General features: G+C 38.5%; 1 non-coding gene across 1 annotated transcript; it reads right to left on the bottom strand.

Moving 5' to 3' along the window:
• Positions 1 to 16,822: 16,822 nt before the first annotated feature.
• On the bottom strand, positions 16,823 to 16,929 carry LOC116144705. Its single transcript, XR_004130307.1, has one exon. It is a non-coding gene; the product is annotated as a small nucleolar RNA R71 (small nucleolar RNA).
• Positions 16,930 to 20,770: the final 3,841 nt, after the last annotated feature.

Here is a 20,770-nt window from a genome sequence, read left to right on the forward strand (position 1 = left end):
AAGACTCCATATGAGCTATGGAGTGGGAAAAGCCCAGCTTGTTATCTAGGATTTAGGGCTGCAAAGCTTATGTTAGAAATTGACTTCGAACAAGCTGGGCCCAAAATCCTACAAATGTATATTGTTGGTATCCTAAAAAGGCCAAAGGATACTATTTCTACCATCCAGAAGAGCACTAAATTTTTGTGCTCGTACTGGTGTCTTCCTAGAAAAGGAATTTTTTCTAAAAAGTACTATTGGGAGAAAAGTAGAACTTGATGAAGTTCTAGAGCCACAGATATACTAGACAAAGGATGGGAAGATGCCACAAGCAGGTTAAACATCAGAGGAGTTTACTCCACACTTGTGGATCATGAACCACCTCAAGTAGCACAAGAGCTATGTAGATTTGGGAGAGTACGCCATGAGCCTGAGAGATACGATCATCTCATGACTCAGGTGACATACTTGTCTACAGACGATGAACCCAGAACCTACAAAGACGTTATATCTTATCTAGATTCCTTATATGGCTTGAAGCCATGAAATCTGAGATGCACTCCATGTACCAGGACCACATATGGTCTCTAGTGGAACCACCTGAAGGTAAAACCCAAAGGGTGTAATGCGTCTTCAAAGAAGACTGACATGGATGGCAAGGTGCACACTTATAAAGCCCGACTGGTTGCCAAAGGTTTCAAGCAAATTCATGGTATTGACTATGAGGAAACCTTTTCGCCGGTTGCCGTATTAATCCATCCAGATTATGCTTGCGATTGCTGCATATCATGATTATGAGATTTGGCAAATGGATGTCAAAACTGCTTTCCTGAACGGAAACCTTGAAGAGGATGTGTTATGACACAACCCGATAGTTTTGTTCTTGATGGGCAAGCTGGGAAGGTATGCAGGTTGCAGAGATCCTTTTATGGACTCAAGCAAGCTTCAAGGAGCTGGAACATTTGTTTTGTGAAGCCGTAAAAGAATTCGATTTTATCAAGAATGAAGATGAGCCTTGTGTTTACAAGAAGTGAGTGGAGCGCAATGGCATTCCTAGCATTGTATGTCGACGACATACTTCTAATCGGGAATCATATACCACTTTCAGTCAGTAAGACTTGGTTATCCAAGTGCTTCTCCATGAAAGACTTAGGAGAAACAGCCTATATCCTCAGAATAAAGATCTACCAAGATGATCACGAGGTTGCTTAGCCTAAGTCAGAGCACATACTTGACAAGGTGTTGAAGAGATTCAATATGGAAGATCCAAGAAGGGATTTCTTCCAATGTCACATGGTGTCTATCTTTGTAAGGATATGTGTCCTAAAACACACGATGAGAGAGATAGAATGGAGAGGATCCCATATGCGTTAACAATGGATCCATCATGTATGTCATGTTATGTACTCGGATTTATGTCTCATGTGCGTTAAGCACTTGTAGTAGATATCAATTGGATCCAGGTGACATCATTAGATAGTTGTCAAGAACCCTTAAGTACCTGAAGAGGACTGAGGCATGTTCTTGGTTTATGAAGGGGGAGATGAGCTCACTGTAAGAGGATACAGTGATGCTAGTTTCCAAACGGATAAAGATGAATATCGATCGCAATCAGGGTTTGTATTTTGTCTTAATGGGATGCAGTGGCTGGAAGAGCTCCAAGTAAAGCATTGTAGCGGACTCTACAATGGAGGCTGAGTATATTGCATTATCCAAGCAACCAAGGAGGTAGTCTAGATTAAGATTTCGTCACCAAACTTGGTGTGGTTTCCACGATTGTTGATCCGATAGATGTCTATTGTGACAACATTGAGCAATTGCTCAAGCAAAGGAACCACAGTCTCACAGAAGTCCAAACACATACCAGACGTTTTCATCTCATCAAGAAATGGTTGAGAGGAAGATGTACAAATCAGTAAACTGCATACTAATGACAATCTCGCCGATCCATTAACGAAGCCTCTGTCACAGCAAAATTCTGAAATACACTTAAAGTCATTCGATTTAATACATGAATGATTGGCTATTGCAAGTAGGAGATTGTTAGAGTAGGTGCCCTAGAGTCAATCAATTACTGTAAATTGATTATGTAATAAATGTTTATTTATCAATAAAAGCATTCTTTTATATTGTGTGTAATGATATATGTCCTTAGGATGGTAAAACCGTGACGAGAGTATCAAGTGTTTCAATCTTGATAGTGAGAACCCTATGATCACAATGGTGGCCATTCTAGAAACGTCTATGGCCCTAGTATTATTCTGACCAAGGACACAAATAATACAGTAGACTATCATAGTGTTGACACACCCTGTTGAAAGGAAGTTACTAATCTTACTTGTCAAGGTTGTTTGTCGACAACCTGGTGCAACACATGGGTGCTTGCTAGAGGCAGTTCACTGGACAGACTCACCAGAGGATTCCATATGGATGTGACCCCAGTGCCTATAGAATAAATCCTCTAACGATGGTGGTGCATGTAATCCTTAGACTTGAGATCACCGGACGCCTTGTGCACCAATTGGTATAGTTTGACACTAGCCCAACTTAGTTCTATACAGAGCTACCATTAACATTTAACAATAATGATAATTTATTTAAATATATGCAAACACATATTTAAACATAATTTCACTTATTTAATTTTAATATCAAATTAAATAAAGGCTACGACCTCAGCAAATTTAATTGCACTGTGAAATTACCAAAATACCCTTTCACCTAAAAAGACGAAAACACCATTCTTCTAAGCTGGTTCTTAAATTATCTTCTATGTGTGTGACCCGTAGGCTCTTTATCATACCGGTAGTGTGTAGTATCGCGATTAACACCAATTAATCATCTCACTACACACAAACCAAGATTGGCCCCTAGCAAGCATCATGGCCACTCGATAAATTCGGATTCAGCCAAACGGCTACTTGTCAATGATATGGTTACCGTACAATTCGATCCTTTCATCATCCGTTATCTCGACAAGACCAAGGCATAGAAATAGTGTCAACCTTTGGTTACTCTCGATACTGTGTATTTAGTTACTAGACCAATGACCTGTATTATAAATTGGATAGAGCAGCAACTCAATCCCACTGTGGCCACAGTTTTAGTGTCATTTCCATTTATTGAATTATGCCGTAGATAACTTCTCCCATACCCAGGAGTGATGAATCCTCTGTCTATCCACCATAGTCTTGATACACTCCTTGATGCAGCCAATCACCACCGTATTGATAGCTTTGAATAGAACTGCGTTAGGCTTGTGTCAAAGTACACCAATCAGTGCACAAGGCACTCCGGTGATCTCAAGTCTAAGGATCACATGCACTACCATTCGTTAGAGGATTTGTTCCATAGACACTAGTGCTACTATCCATATGGAATCCTCTGGTGGGTTAGTCTAGTGAACTTTCCTACAACAAGCACCCATGTGTTACACCAAGTTGTCACTAAATAACCTTGACAAGTGAGATCAGTCACTGCCTTTCGACAGGGTCGTTCAACACTATGATAGCCTTACCGTATTATCTGTGCCCTTACTTCAGAATAATACTAGGGCTACGGACGTTTCTAGAATGGCCACCATATGTGCTCATAGGGTTCTCACTATCAAGATTTTAAACAGTTGATACCCTCGTCACGGTTCTACCATTCTAAGGACATTTATCAATACATACAATGATGATTTACATGATATAGTATAAAATGCCTTTTATTGATCAATGAACATTATTACAAAGAGTCAATTCTACAATAATTGATTGGCTTTAGGGCATGTACTCTAACAATCTCCCACTTGCACTATAGCCAATCATTCATGTATTTAATACCAAATGATCTGAAGTGCCTTTCATGCTTCTACTGCGATAGAGGCTTTGTCAGTGGATCTGCGAGATTGTCGTCAGTAGGCACTTTACTGATCTGCATATCTTTCCTCTCAACTATCTCTCTGATGAGATGTGATAATCCGAGGATTATACTATTTTATTTTGGCTTTTTGGCCAGATTTTGGATACTTCTTATTTCGTTTCTGCCTGAATTGCAACTTAATTTCACATATTTTATGTTCCAGGCCAAAACGTGCACTGTGAGCAAATAATGAGCGGAATCAAGTTTTTGGACCCAAAAGCAAGCGAATCTCAGAATTCGGGGAAGTTTTGAAGTGGATTTGAACCACTATGAAGCTTGTTCTCATTGGAGAGCATCGAAGATTGAAGATTCAGGTAAGGAAGCAAGCAGAGGGTAATTCTGTAAATTTAAAATTGCTCAGGAAGGTTCGCCGCGGTGATCGACGCTTGGCATGAGATTTCAACTTAACTCGTAGCCGCGGCGAAGTCTATGATTTCCAGTTTTATTCAAAATGCGTAGTTTTATTTTAGAAAAGTTTTTAGGTTTTTGGACCGACTATATAAGAAAAACTTAGCCATTTTTAGAGAAGTTCCTCACTTTTAGATTAAGTTTAAAATTTTGGGAAAGAAGAAGAGAAGATTGAGATTGAACCTTGTGAATTCGTCAAATAGGGAAGAACTTTGTTCTCTTTTCTTAGTTTCAATCTGTTGAATACATTCCTCACAGTTTTTACTTTGATTTGTGTTAATTTCAGTATGAATTAACTCATCTTGCGTTAGGGTTTTGATGCAATTTGGGATTTCTATGTTTAATCAATGAATTAGTGTTGTTTCTACATTCTATTGCATGGATTTTGTGATTTCTCTTGTTTTTCTTGAAAGTATTTGTTGAACATGATGAGATTGAGAAATGTATCATGTATGAGCTTCTAAGGGAAATCACCATTGTTGTATCGAACGCTAGAGATAGGTTTGAGAATCAATGAAATCAATCTAGGATTCCATTAGCTTAATGAACTTGGATCTATTAATCTTCAAATTGTTGGGTGTGGAAGCTTAATAGCGAAAAGTAGGAATTCATAGCCTGAGAAGGTATGTTTTACACATTAGGGAGTTCGATTTACAATCCGTGCATGTGAGTGTAGAAGTAGCATAATTCGTAGATTAATTCATAGATCCTAATGAAGTCAAAACCCTAACCGTTTGCTTTACTTGATATTACTTTTGCTTTAATCTTGCTTCATTAATTAGCCCTTTAAATACTTGGTGTTAGAGTAGATGCCCTAGAGCCAATCAATTATTGTAGAATTGACTCTTTGTAATATTGTTCATTAATCAATAAAAAGGCATTTCATTCTATATCGTGTAAATCATTATTATTGCTATATGTATTGATATATGTCCTTAGAATGGTAGAACCGTGACGAGGGTATCAAGTGTTTCAAATCTTGATAGTGAGAACCCTATGAGCACATATGGTGGCCATTCTAGAAACGTCCGTAGCCCCAGTATTATTCTGAAGTAAGGGCACAGATAATACGGTAAGGCTATCATAGTGTTGAACGACCCTGTCGAAAGGCAGTGACTGATCTCACTTGTCAAGGTTGTTTGGTGAACAACCTGGATCTGCAACCCATGGGTGCTTGCTGTAGGCGATTACATCGCAGCAAGTTCATTGGACTGACCCACTCGAGGATTCCATATGGATGGTAACCCCAGTGTCTATGGAACTAATCCTCTAACGAATGGTGGTGCATGTGATCCTTAGACTTGAGATCACCGGAGCGCCTTGGCATCGATTGGTGTAGTTTGACACTAGCCTAACGCAGTTCTTTTCAGAGCTGTCAATACGGTGGAGATTGGCTACATCAGGGTGTGTACAAGGCTATGGTGCATTGACAGAGGATTCATCACTCCCTTATGGGAGAAAGTTATCTCACAGCACAATTCAGTATATGGCAATGACACTAAAACTGTGGCCACAGTGGGATTGAGTGTTGCTCTATCAGTTTATATACGAGTCATTGGTCCAGAAACTGAATAAATAATATCGAGAGTAACTAAGGTTGACACTATTTCTATGCCTTCGTCTTGTCGAGATACTATGATGAAAGGACGAATTGCACGGTAACCATATCGTTGACAGGTAGCTACTTTGCTGAATCCGAATATATCGGTCCCTGATGCCTTGCTAGGGCCAATCTTGGTCTGTGTATTAGTGAGACGATTAATTGGTGTTAACTCCGATCTATCCACTGCCGATATGATGACCATGGGTCACACACATAGAGATAATTTAAGATCCAAGAGAAGAATGGTGTTTCATCTTTTTAGGCGAAAGGGTATTTGGTAATTTCACGTGCAATTAAATTTGCTGAGGTCATAGCCTTTATTGATTTATTAGAAATAAATAAGTAAAAATTACATTTAAATATGTGTTCGCATATATTTAATTAAATCATCTTATTGTTATATATATATTATATATATATTATATATTATATAATTATATATAATATTAATATATTAATATATATTAATTGAGTTTATTGAGATAATGAGAAATTATAAAATATCTAATTAGGGGGTGTTTGGGTTGGAGCCCAACCTATTCCATATGGGAATAGGCATTAAGGTTTTCATTTAATTGAACTTTTCTTGAAAAACCAAGAGATAGCTGATAAGAGTGTAATTTACATATTTTTTTTTCCTATCATTATGTTTTTGTTAGTTTTATGCCTATTGAGTTGATTAGAGTTTATTTTGTAAGTTTGGCATATTTGGACAGACTTTAGGAAATATTAAGAAAATATTAGGAAATTCCAGATTTTCCAGATTTTTCGTTATTCTGACCAGTGCTGCGTTTTTCAGGTTTTTCATGGAGTCAGACTTCTCGATTGCAAAAGTGTCCTTCAGAAGTAAATTGACAAATCAAGCTTTCCAGAAGGTATTATGGGCGAAAATCCAGTTCGTTTGGGTTCTCAGTAGTCGTTACAAAACCGGACCTGGAATCCTAGTCGCGGTAGGATTCCTGCTGACGCTTGAATCTTCGAACGGGCCTAACTAGCGTCAGATATCGAAAGCAGGTGATTCAAAAGCCCAGATTCATCTACACATCCGGGACTACAATTTTTATGAAGTGACTGAGCCCAGAAAAGAACTTTTTCATTGCGAAATCCTGGTGCAAGCTGGAGACGAATTCTAGAATCCATATCTGATAAGATTTTGTCAAATCTGGAAGTCTATCTTTTAGGAAACGTCTAGAAAGATTTTCCGTGATTCCTGGGATAGAATTAGGAGAAAAAATGTATTTATTTTTCAGGAGTGTTAGGTTAACCAGGGGAGGAGAGAGACGCAGTAGTTTTTAGTTTTTTTTCAGTTTTCTTTTACTTTCTATGTCAAGATGTGAGGCTGATCTTTCTTCTTCAGTTCAAGGGGATTTTGAAGCCTAAATTCATGTCATTGGTGTAGCCTAACTTCAGTAACTTGTTCTTAATCTTGTTTTATTGGAATTGTTTATGTTATTCTGTTTTAATTGTTTATAATTTTCTGTTTGGGTGATTTAGTAATGGCTTGCGAATTATTTCATCGGAATTTTATCTGTTAGAGTTAGGAATTGTGATCCGTAATTGTCCTTTTTCTATTCACGAGTGACACATGATGATAGCTGATTATGACAAGTTTTCGTTCTATTGTCTTGAATACACACACCTAAGTTAAATAATCCGAGCTTGCGTGATTGTTGCTAGATTGATCTATCTCCTAATTCTTAAGGCTGCCATTGAATTAAATTAGAGAGCTTGTTCTAGTTGTTTCAAGGGTTATTATCTACTCGAAGAGCTTATTTCAGTAGTGACAACTAAGGGAGAATTCGGTAACAGAGCTTGTTGTTTCCTAGGTCAGTAGTTCCCCAATAGAGATAGACAGTGTTACGGTTACTTATGTCCAATGCATGTTAGGTGGATCTTGAACCGAGACTAATTGTGTTTAATTTGAATTTTCACCATTTGAGATTTCTTTGTTTTACTTTAGTTTGCGTTGTCTACAACCCCCTTTCATTACGTTGTCATGTTTATTGTTTAGGATTTATTTGTTTTTGTTATTTTTTGGTGTGTATTTGATAGAACATAGAATTAATCGAACCATTCCCTGTGGGATCGACCCTTACTTACCCTCTATGTAATTCAGTATGGTAGTTGGAAGGTTATTAATTTGGAGCATTCGGCACGCTACCAAAGCAGCGCACTTCTTCTCCCATGGCAGAAACCTTTCTTTGGCCTAAATCAATTCAATTTGATTTCTTTTCTTCTTAATCTTGAAGCCAAAGAATTAGCAAATATCTCTTGTTCTTTTGAGTTGTCTTTGTGTGGACTACGTGGTTCGATCCTACACTTGGATCGGTAGCAAAACGTTCAAAGACAATCATGGTGGAGCCTCCAAACGTGCGTATGGTTTCGAAACACAAATTATTATTTTTTGCATATTCTTGCTTTAATATGAATTGTAAAATTATACCCTTGCTCTTGGCTCATGTAACCGATCCATATATATAGATATTTTTTGTTTCTGCTGCGTATACGGGACCGTTTACTAACGTGTGTCAGAGCCTAGGGTATTGAATTTTACAATTTTTATTTGGATGGTGATAACATGTAATCGATGATATAATGTTGCCTTATAAAATCTGACTTAAATCATGTTTTTGAGAAATTGATAATCAATTATCTGATTTTGAGAACTGCACGTTTGGTTTAATGCATGAGGGATTTTTATTGAGATCAATGTGTTTGATTGATTGCAAATCCATTAGAATGTTTTTGGTTGCTGTATACAGATTCGGAGCTACAGACTGTGTACGCTCGCGGCGACGATATAACCCTCGCTATAGCGAGCGTTGTCCAAATTCCGCTGGTGATGAAACCAGCGCTCCCGGCGTCTGTAAACCATCGCCGCGATGATCGTCCTCTGGAGCGCTATACGAAACAGTGTTTGCCGCAGCGATATAACCCATCGCTGCGGCGATCGTCCTTCGGATGTGCACTGTCCCAATCATCGCGGCAATAGTACGTAAGCGTGGACGTTACATACCATGCACCCGCATGATCTATCTTATCGCTGCAGCAAGCACACTTCCGAGTGTGCAGGGGCTAAAATGCAAAGTTTCAAAACTTTTGGACCAAACGTAGATCTAAATGTAATTAACCCAATAATTTCAAAAAATTGATTGTTTTGAAATGTATGCTTTGTACTTTGTTTGTATATTACATGGTGCCCGGTACATGAGCCTTAAACCTAAGGGTGAATGTTTTAAATATTTTTGGGTATTCGGTTGTATTTTATTAATAGGGCCTGCGTGTTTGCCTTTCTCCTCTTTCTTGATGTACATTCTCTTCTCATCTAACTCCCCTCGATGTAAATCGAGATTCTAAATTTATTGATGTAAAGAATTTTGTATTTATTCTTTTGTAAATTAAAAGTTTTGTAATGTACTTGAAGATGGAGCAAAGAACGAGGTAACCATACTTGAAGACTCAAGATGTTTATTACAGGACCCCTAGGTGACCCACCGATTCCTCTAGGCTCGAGGAAATCAGTTTTAGTTGGGCCATGTCCAGCACATTTATTTTTTGTTAAATGCATGCTAGGTTGAATGTTTGATAACATGCCAAACAATGTCATTCTCAAAGATAATAATCTGATGAGACATTAAATAACAAACCCCTCAACTGAATTATATTAAGTCACTAAGCCTTCCATCACCATGGTTTTAATCAAAACACTGTTCATCGAAACCTTGTTCGCCAAGCGAAGGTACACTTGTACCAGTGGGAGTTAAAATACATTGGAGTTTTCCTTATGGTGATAGGTCGACTAAATGACGGTTTTTCTTGTTCGCCAAAGCGAAGGTTGATAAACGGGTCTAGCATAGTAAGCAGTACACTATATGTGTTATGTGGTGGACATGTAGTGTCCACTCTACTGATACTGAGAATCACACTTGAGGACAATGGTTAGAGCCATTGGATTTTGTGATTGGCTTGTTGGCTTTCTCACATTTGAGGTTGATAGTGGGCGCTATCATGGTGTGGATTATTTGTTGGCCTACCTAACAACTCATTTTGGCTTGTCGCCAAAGCGAAGGTTTGAATGGGAAGGATGGGATCTCGGTCCACTAGAAAAGTCAACGGGCTTTCCCGAGTTAATAGTGAGGGCTATTGGCTTGAGTAAAATAGTGGGAGCATCGTTTAATAAAAGCCATATAAATAATAATGAACTTTATAATACTTTATCTTTTCTGCAATTGTAGATTCACCAAAATTAGCATTATGAACCTACGACCGATAATCGAAAAGAAAACAGTTGATGGATCCAATTTCTCAGACTGGTATCGTAATCTTCGGATTATACTCAAGTCAGAAAAGAAATTGTATATCCTTGAAAAGCCATACATGGCTGAGCCTGATCCTGATGCCACTCAAGAAGTAAGGGATACTTATCAAAAGTTCCTTGATGATGCTGATGGCGTTCAATGCTTGATCTTAGCATCGATGACACCTATGCTGCAAAAGCAGCATGAGAATATGGAAGCTGCTTCCATTATTTTACACCTCAAGGAGCTTTTTGAGACAAATGCTTGACATGAGAGGTACAAGGTGTCGAAAGCACTGTTTGGGAGTCGTCTGACTGAGGGAGCCCAAGTTGGTCCTCATGTGCTCAAGATGATCGAGCACATAGAGAAGCTTGAGACTTTGGGATGTGGTTTAGATGCAGAATTACAAGTGGATTTAATTTTGTAATCCTTGCCTGACTCCTATGCTCCATTCATAATGAATTTCAATATGAACACAATGGAGAAAACCCTATTAGAACTTTTGAACATGTTGAGGACTGTAGAGCAGGACATGAAGAAGTCCAAACCTATTTTACTGGTTGATACCAGTAAAAGTTATGGTAAGCGTAAGGGTAAGGCCAAGGCTAAACCCAAACCCAAACCCAAACCTAAACCCAAACCAAAGACCAAAGGACAGGTTGCTCTTGGTCCTGAGACTGGCATAGGGAAGGGCAAGATAGTCTGCTTCTTTTGTGGCAAGCTTGGTCACTGGAGGAAACACTGCAAGGCTTTGCTCACAAGCAAGAAGAAGTCAGAGGCTACGACTTTAGGTATCTTTATGATTGAGATTAATTTCTCTCCCTCAACATCTTGGGTCATTGACACAGGATGTGGTACTCACATTTGTACTTATGTGCAGGGACTAAGGCAGAGTAGAGTGCTCGCCAAGGGAGAGGTGGACCTATGAGTTGGAAATGGAGCACATGTGGCTGCATTGGCTGTAGGGACTTATTGTTTATCTTTGCCTACTGGCTTATTATTGGAACTGCATAACTATTATTACGTACCTTCTATTTCTAGAAATATTATTTCAGTATTCGCTTTGGATAATATGGGGTATCATTTTGAGATATCTAATGGATTGTTGTCCTTTAGTTTGAATGGTATTTTATTTGGAATTGCAAGGTTATATAATGGGTTGTATGTTCTTGATTTAAACAATAAAGACATTGTCAATGTTGAAACCAAGAAAGCTAAATATAGCGATGAAAACCAAACATATCTCTGGCACTGTAGATTGTGTCATGTTAATAAGACTCGCATTGCAAAACTTCAAAGGGATGGAGTTTTGGCCCCTTTTGACTTCTAGTCATTTGAGGTATGTGAGTCATGCCTGTTAGGCAAGATGACCAAGTCTCCTTTCATAGGACAAGGTGAAAGGGCTACTGAACTGTTAGGCAGCATCCATAGTCATGTATGTGGTCCACTGACAGTTGAAGCCAGAGGTGGATATTCATACTTCATCACATTTACTGATGACTTCAGTAGATATGGTTATGTCTACCTTATGAGACATAAATCTGAAGCCTTTGATAAATTCAAGGAATTCAGGAATGAAGTACAGAATATGTTGGGCAAAAGTATTAAAGCTCTTTGATCAGATCAAGGAGGTGAATACTTAAGCTTTACAGAATATGTTGGGCAAAAGTATTAAAGCTCTTTGATCAGATCAAGGAGGTGAATACTTAAGCTTGGGGTTTTAGAGTACCTGAAGGAATGTGGGATAGTATCACAACTCACCCCTCCTTATACACCCTAACACAATGGAGTGTCAGAAAGGAGGAATAGGACCTTACTTGACATGGTTAGGTCCATGATGAGTTTAAGTGATTTACCTGCATCATTCTGGGGTTATGCCTTAGAGACCGTGACTCACGTTTTGAACCGTATGCCATCAAAGTCTGTAGATAAGACTCCATATGAACTATGGAGTAGGCGAAAGCCCAACTTGTCTTATCTAAGGATTTGGGGTTGCGAAACTTATGTTAAGAAATTGACTTCGAACAAGTTGGGCCCAAAATCCTGTAAATGTATGTTTGTGGGGTATCCAAAGGAGACCAAAGGATACTACTTCTACCACCCAGAAGAGTGCAAAATTTTTGTTGCTCGATCTGGTGTCTTCTTAGAAAAGGAATATTTTCTAAGAAGTACTAGTGGGAGAAAAGTAGAACTCGATGAAGTTCTAGAACCACAAGATATACTAGACGAAGGACGGGATGATGTGCCACAGGAAGTGGTTAAGCATCATGAGGAGGTTACTCCAAAATTTGTGGATCAAAGTGAACCACCTCAAGTGGCATAGGAGCTACGTAGATGTGGGAGAGTATGCCATGAGCCTGAGAGATACGGTTATCTTGTGACTCAACATGGTGACGTACTGGTCTACCAAAACAATGAACCCAAAACCTACAAAGACGCTATATCGAATCCAGATTCCATCAAATGGCTTGAAGCCATGAAATCTGAGATGGACTCCATGTACCAGAACCAAGTGTGGTCTCTGGTGGAACCACCTGAAGGGGTAAAACCCATTGGGTGTAAATGGGTCTTCAAGAAGAAGACTGACATGGATGGCAATGTCCATACTTATAAAGCATGGCTGGTTGCAAAGGTTTCAAACAAATTCATGGCATTGACTATGAAGAAACCTTTTCGTCGGTTGCCATGATTAAATCCATCCGGATTATGCTTGCAATTGCTGCATATCATGACTATGAGATTTGGCAAATGGATGTCAAAACTGCTTTCCTGAATGGAAACCTTGAGGAGGATGTGTATATGACACAACCTGATGGTTTCGTTCTTGATAGTCAAGCTAATAAGGTATGCAAGTTGCAGGGATCCATTTATGGACTCAAGCAAGCTTTAAGGAGCTGGAACATTCATTTTGATGAAGTCGTAAAAGAATTCGGTTTTATCAAGAACGAAGATGAGCCCTGTATTTACAAGAAAGTGAGTGGGAGCATAGTAGCATTCCTAATGTTGTATGTCGATGACATACTTCTTATCGGGAATGATGTACCGAACTTGCAATCGATTAAGACTTGGTTATCCAAGTGCTTCTCCATGAAGGACTTAAGGGAAGCAACCTATATCCTTGGTATAAAGATCTATTGTGATAGATCACGTAGGTTGCTTGGCCTAAGTCATAGTACATATATTGACAAAGTACTGAAAGATTTAGTATGGAAGAATCCAAGAAGGGATTTCTTCCGATGTCACATGGTGTTTATCTCTCTAAGGAATTGTGTCCTAAAACACAAGATGAGAGAGATAGGATGAAGAGGATCCTATATGCATCAACAATTGGATCCATCATGTATGCCATGTTATGTACTTGGATTGATGTCTCACGTGCTTTGAGCACTTGTAGTAGATATCAATCGGATCCAAGTGAGCGTCGCTGGATGGCTGTCAAGAACATTCTTAAGTACCTGAAGAGGACTAAGGATATTTTCTTGGTTTATGGAGGGGAAGATGAGCTCACAGTAAAAGGGTACAGTGATGCTAGTTTCCAAACAGACAAAGATGATTATCGATCGCAATCAGGTTTTATATTTTGTCTATGGGGGTGCAGTGAGTTGGAAAAGCTCCAAGCAAAGCATTGTAGCGAATTCTACAATGGAGGCTGAGTATATTGCATTGTCGGATGCGACCAAGGAGGCAGACTGGATTAAGAAGTTCATTACTAAACTTGGTATGGTTCCTACAATTGTTGATCCTATAAACATCTTTTGTGACAACAATGGAGCAATTGCTTAAGCCAGGGAACCACGGTCTCATCAGAAATCCATACACATACTCAGACGATTCCATCTCATCAGAGAGATAGTTGAGAGGAAAGATGTGCAGATTAGTAAAGTGCATACTGATGACAATCTCGCAGATCCACTGACAAAGCCTCTGTCGAAGTAGAAGCATGAAAGGCACTTCAGATCATTTGATATTAAATACATGAATGATTGGCTATAGTGCAAGTGGGAGATTGTTAGAGTAGATGCCCTAGAGCCAATCAATTATTGTAGAACTGACTCTTTGTAATATTGTTCATTAATCAATAAAAAGGCATTTTATTCTATATCGTGTAAATCATTATTATTGCAATTTGTATTGATATATCTCCTTAGAATGGTAGAACCGTGACGAGGGTATCAAATGTTTTAAATCTTGATAGTGAGAACTCTATGAGCACATATGGTGGCCATTCTAGAAACGTCCATAGCCCTAGTATTATTCTGAAGTAAGGGCACAGATAATACGTTAAGGCTATCATAGTGTTGAATGACCCTGTCGAAAAGTAGTGACTGATCTCACTTGTCAAGGTTGTTTGGTGACAACCTGGTACAACATATGGGTGCTTGTTATAGGCGATTACAGCGCAGTAAGTTCACCAGACTGACCCACTAGAGGATTCCATATGGATGGTAACCCCAGTGTCTATGGAACAAATCCTCTAACGAATGGTGGTGCATGTGATCCTTAGACATGAGATCACCGAAATGCCTTGTGCACCGATTGGTGTAGTTTGACACTAGCCTAATGTAGTTCTTTTCAGAGCTGTCAATACGGTCATGATTGGCTAAATCAAGGAGTGTATCAAGACTATGGTGGATTGACAGAGGATTCATCACTCCTAGGTATGGGAGAAAGTTATCTCACGGTGCAATTCAGTATATGGCAATGACACTAAAACTGTGGCCACAATGGGATTGAGTTGTTGCTCTATCCAATTTATAATACGGGTCATTGGTCTAGAAACTGAATAAATAATATCGAAAGTAATCGAAGGTTGACACTATTTCTATGCCTTCGTCTCGTTGAGATAACGTATGATGAAAGGATCGAATTGCATGGTAACCATATCATTGACAGGTAGCTACTTTGCTGAATCCGAATCTATTGGGTGGCCATGCTAGGGGCCAATCTTGATCTGTGTATTAGTGAGATGATTAATTGGTGTTAATCACGATACTATACACTGCCGATATGATAAGGAGCCTATGGGTCACACACATAGAAGATAATTTAAGATCCAAGAAGAAAGAAGGGCGTTTTCGTCTTTTTAGGTGAAAGGGTATTTTGGTAATTTCACAGTACAATTAAATTTGCTGAGGTCGTAGCCTTTATTTAATTTATTAGAACAGTTAAATAAGTGAAATTACGTTTAAATATGTGTTCGCATATATTTAATTAAATCATCATTATTGTTAAATGTTAATATATATATATTAATTGAGTTTAATTGAGATAATGATGAAATTAATAAAATATTTAATTAGGGGGTGCTTGGGTTGGAGCCCAAACCTATTCCATATGGGAATAGGGCATTAAGATTTTCATTTAATTGAACTTTTCTTTGAAAAACCAAGAGATAGCAGCCCCATTTTCTTCTCCCACTGCAGAAACCTTTCTTTGGCCTAAATCAATTCAATTTGATTTCTTTTCTTCTTAATCTTGAAGCCAAAGAGGATCTAGCAAATACCTCTTTCGTTCTTTTGAGATTATCTTCGTGTGGACTACGTGGGTTCGATCCTACACTTGGATTGGTAGCAAAACGTTCAAAGACAATCGTGGTGGAGCCTCCAAACGTGCGTATGGTTTCGAAACACAGATTATTAATTTTTGCAGATTCTTGCTTTAATATGAATTGTAAAATTATACCCTTGATCTTGGCTCATGTAAACGATCCATATATATATATATATATATATATATTTTTTTTTTGTTTCTGCTGCGTATACGGGACTGTTTACTAACACTTGGTAAATTTTGTTTTCATTTTAGTTTAATTTCCTCCCATTAGTCCAAACACTTTTCGATTTCTCCAACTTGATAACAATTAGGAAAATCAGTGCTTAACAACCAATCCTCGTGGGAACGATACTTTTCTTTTCACTTTATTACTTTTTGCGACTAGTGCACTTGCTATATTGCATGTTGTAGTTACAACGCAACAAGTTTTTGGCGCCGTTGCTAGGGATTGATTTTTGTGTTAACATTGAATTTTTCTTGTGTAGATATATTGGAGTTTTATTTTTTAGTTTTAATTGTTTATTGGTTAATTTTTGTTGTTCTTTTTTGTTAGTTTGTGATCTCACTTTTTCTCTCTTTCTGTGTAGTTTATGAGAAGAGCTGGACGTTAGCCAATGGTTCCTATTGATCCAGAGATTGAAAGAACTACAAGAAGACTTGATAGAGAGAGAAGAGAATGAGAGGCCATAGTTGTTGAGATGGCAGAAAATAGAACATTGAGGGAATTCTCAGTTCCCATGGTTGATGGCAGTGGGTCAAGTATAACTAGACAAGCAGTACAAGCCAACACTTTCGAAATAAAGCTGCCAATCGTACAAATGATCCAGCAGTTGGTACAGTTTAAGGGAGATTTGAGGGAAGATCCAAATCTGCACATTGCAAACTTTTTAGAGATCTGTATACCTTCAAGTCAAATGGAGTGTCAAATGAAGCCATCAGATTAAGATTGTTCCCTTTTTCATTAAAGGATAAAGCAAAGGGATGGTTAATGGCACTACCACCAGGAACGATCACTACATGGAATGAATTAGCACAAAAGTTCCTGATCAAATTCTTTCCTCTAGCAAAATCTGCGAAGATGAGAAATGATATCTCATCGTTTCTACAGGAAGAGTCTGAATCATTATATGAGGCTTGGGAAAGATACAAGGAACTACTGAGGAGGTGTCCACACCATGGTTTGTTAGCTTGGATGCAAGTCCAAACGTTATATAATGGGTTGATGGTTAATGTGCAAACGATGGTGGATGTGGCATCGGGAGGAGCATTGCAAAATAAGACACTTGAAGAAGCTCATGAGTTTCTTGAAGTTCTAGCAAGTAACAATTATCAAAGACTGAATGAGAGGATACAATCGAAGAAATCTATGGGTCTTCATGAAGTTGATTCATACACGACCATTTCAACCCAACTTACAGCACTTCAGAAGCAATTGGGAGGTATGCAAGTGAATTCTATTCAAGCACCTTAATTAACTTGTGATTTTTGTGCAGGTAACCACATGAGCACTGAATGTCAAGTGGGGAACACGTTTGCTTTAGCTTCATCATGATCAGAACAAGTTAACTACTTGGCAGGAAATTAGAGGGAACAGAACAGTCCGTTCTCCAACACATATAATCCTGGTTGGAGGAATCATCCGAACTTTTTTTGGGGCAATCAGAATCAATAGAATCAGCAGAACAACCAATGGAACCAAATAGCGATGCCAAACAATCAAGCGGGGTTGAATAATCAACTAAGAGATCAAAGAGTGACAAAACTGGAGGATATGTTCGAAAAATTTATGCAAGAGACCACAGGTTTCATGAATGAGATGAGGGCAAATTTCAGAAACCAAGGCGCGTCCATTTGGAACTTGGAGGTACAGATGGGTCAATTGGTTGATAAGCTAACTGAGAGACCACAGGGTTCCTTACCAAGCAAAACAGTGACGAACCCATGTGAACAAGTGAATGCAATAACTCTGTGGAGTGGAACAGTCTTGGAAGAGGTGGAACAATCAGAGAAAGAAGAAAGCCCATAAAAAGAAAAGGAAGATTCTGATGAGGAAGTTGACGAAGAGATCATTGCTGAAGAGAAACCAACCAGTCCTAGGGAAGATGAATCAAAGCGGGAAGAAAGGCAAAGGCAAAAGAAAGAAAAATTGCCATTCCCCGAGATACCACTAGAGCTGGCACATCACACCCCTCATATGCCTTTTCCTCAGAGACTCAGAAAAGAAAATCAGGATAAGCAGTTCACTAAATTTCTTGATGTATTTAAAAAACTGCACATTAACATTCCTTTTGCAGATGCATTACAACAGATGCCAAGCTATGCGAATTTTCTCAAGGAAATACTGTCGAATAAAAGGAAGTTGGAAGAGGAGGAAATAGTGATGCTTACGGAGGAGTGCAGTGCCATTCTACAAAAGAAGCTGCCACCGAAACTCAAGGATCCAGGGAGTTTTACTATCCCTTGTGTTATAGGAAATATCACCTTTGATAGAGTTTTGTGTGATTTGGGTGCAAGTATAAATCTTATGCCTTTTTTTGTTTTCAGGAAACTAGGAATTGATGAAGTAAAGCCAACAACCATATGCTTGCAGCTTGCAGATAGATCCATTAAGCATCCAAAGGGCATTCTTGAAGATGTGCTGGTTAAGGTGGACAAATTTATTTTTCCGGCAGATTTCTTTGTGTTGGATATGGAAGAAGATAAATAGATTCCTCTCATCCTGGGATGACCATTTCTAGCTATCGGAAGACCTATAATTGATGTATAAGAGGGGAAGTTAATCATGAGGATGCAAGAGGAAGAAGTGACATTCAATGTCCTTGAGTCTCTAACAGTTCCATCGAAGCGAGAGTCATGTTTCAAAATTGACTAAGTGGATCAGTCAACAATTGAAACTCCCTAACTTGACAATCCTAATTCGCTAATTAAAGGATGCATGGTCAAGTCAAGGCAATTCGAGGATGAGGACCATAACCTAGAAGGTTACACTACATTCCGAGATGGGCCACAATCGAGCACGTGTCTTCACAAGGGACAGACTTCTCAGTTCAAAAAGGTTGATGGAAGGTCAAGAAAACGGAAAGCTATTGATAAGAAGGTTCGAACCCTAAAAGAAATGACCAAAGGATGGAAATGGGTTGTTAAGCTCTCAACCAAAGCTCGATGTGACAAAAATCATCAACAATTGAAGCTTCAGTGCAGGGAAAATGTTCGGGAGATTATGTATTTGGATAGTCCGGATTGGCGAAGGACTTGAGAAAGTTGAGCTTCTGACTATAAACAAGCACTTATTGGGAGGCAACCCAAGTGTTTTCATTTGTTTGTTTACTATTTTGAATTTGTTTAGTTGTTTTATGATTTATAATAATTTTAATTTCGTGTGTTTTTGGGTGTTTCAAGTGAATGATCGAATTAAGGCGAGAAGCGGGAAATTTCCAATTTTCGCCACAGTGATGTACACTTTGCAAGAAAAAGAATTCGAAAAGTTCCAGACTTCACCGCAACGAAGTTTGTTCTTCACCGAAGCGTTGTGCTCTTTGGAATTTTTAACCGAGGCGAGACAATTTTCTTCGCCGCGGCATAAAAGGTATTGCGGAATTGAGCTAAGGAAAGTTCGCCACGATGAAGTTTATTCTTCATCGCGACGCTGTTTACACTGGAATTTTTCGCCACGGCATCGACTGGGTTTTGTTTATAACACAAAGGACTTTGCCGCGGCAAAACTTGTTTTCTATAAATACCCAACGCGACTTTTCATTTTTGCGAAAAGTTCAAAACACACCCAAGAGCCAAACATTTCTACCTTCCATCCAGAGATTCTCTAGTGAATTTCCAGCCCTATACCTCACTCCTTAACCCTCACAAACACTAAATCAACTCATTTTGGGAAAGATTTTCACAAAATTTTGAAGATAATTTTGGAAACCCTTGGTTTTAAAAAATTGGGGATCTTGCAATCTGGGTAGAAATTGGTGAGATTGGTTTTAGGATTGGTAAGATTTCGAGTTCTCTAGCCTTTAAATTGATCAATTTCGATTGTAGTACTCTAATTTTGAGATATTGATTGAATGTGTTGAGTTGTGGAATTTTGGTGAAGTTTGTGGTTTGATATTGATTAAAGGAGTGTGGATTTTGAATTGTGTGCAGTTGAGGAAGTTGGGTTTTCGATTTGGGAGTGTTTTGTTTGAGTTTGGAAGAATAGTGAGTTTGGGGGTGTAGGTGAAAAAATTTGAAACTTTGGTGTACATTCAAAAGTGTTTTTGGTCAGTAGTAAGGGCACTTAGCATTGAATTGTCTGGTTGAATTCTTAGTTTGGGGGTACATTTGAGTATTCACAGTGAAAACCAAACATGTCGCTCAAAATGGCTTCTAGGGTTAAAGGAAAAGGGAAACAAGTAGACAATAGGTTTGTTAGTGAAAAGGCTCGGCAATGTTATGTAATGCCCAACATGGAGGTACATGATTTAAATTATGTTTTATAGCCCTTAGTTAATTTTTGTTAGAATTATTTTAAGAGAATATGAAGAAAATGCCTTAAACTTTTATTAAGGGTAAAATAGTCTTTTCACTCAAATCCATCGAGATACTCTTCCATTTCCATTCAGGAATACTAAGTGGCTGAAGCAACCCTGATGGCCTTTGGTGTTCTGCTTTCACTTGCTGACTAGCCCTTAGTTAATTTTTGTTAGAATTATTTTAAGAGAATATGAAGAAAATGCCTTAATCTTTTATTAAGGGTAAAATAGTCTTTTCACTCAAATCCATCGAGATACTCTCCCATTTCCATTCAGGAATACTAAGTGGCTGAAGCAACCCTGATGGCCTTTGGTGTTCTGCTTTCACTTGCTGACAAGTCAGACATTTAGCTACAAACTCTGCAATATCTTTTGTCATCCCTGGCCACCAATAGCCTTTCTTTAAATCTTGAAACATCTTGGTTGCTCTAGGATGAACAGTGTACGGTGTATCATAAGCCTTTGTAAGGATTCTCTTTCTCAAATCATCATCCTGAGGAATACACAAC

Source organism: Pistacia vera, unplaced genomic scaffold (assembly GCF_008641045.1).
Source record: "Pistacia vera cultivar Batoury unplaced genomic scaffold, PisVer_v2 Contig451, whole genome shotgun sequence".
Taxonomy (NCBI): Eukaryota; Viridiplantae; Streptophyta; class Magnoliopsida; order Sapindales; family Anacardiaceae; genus Pistacia; species Pistacia vera.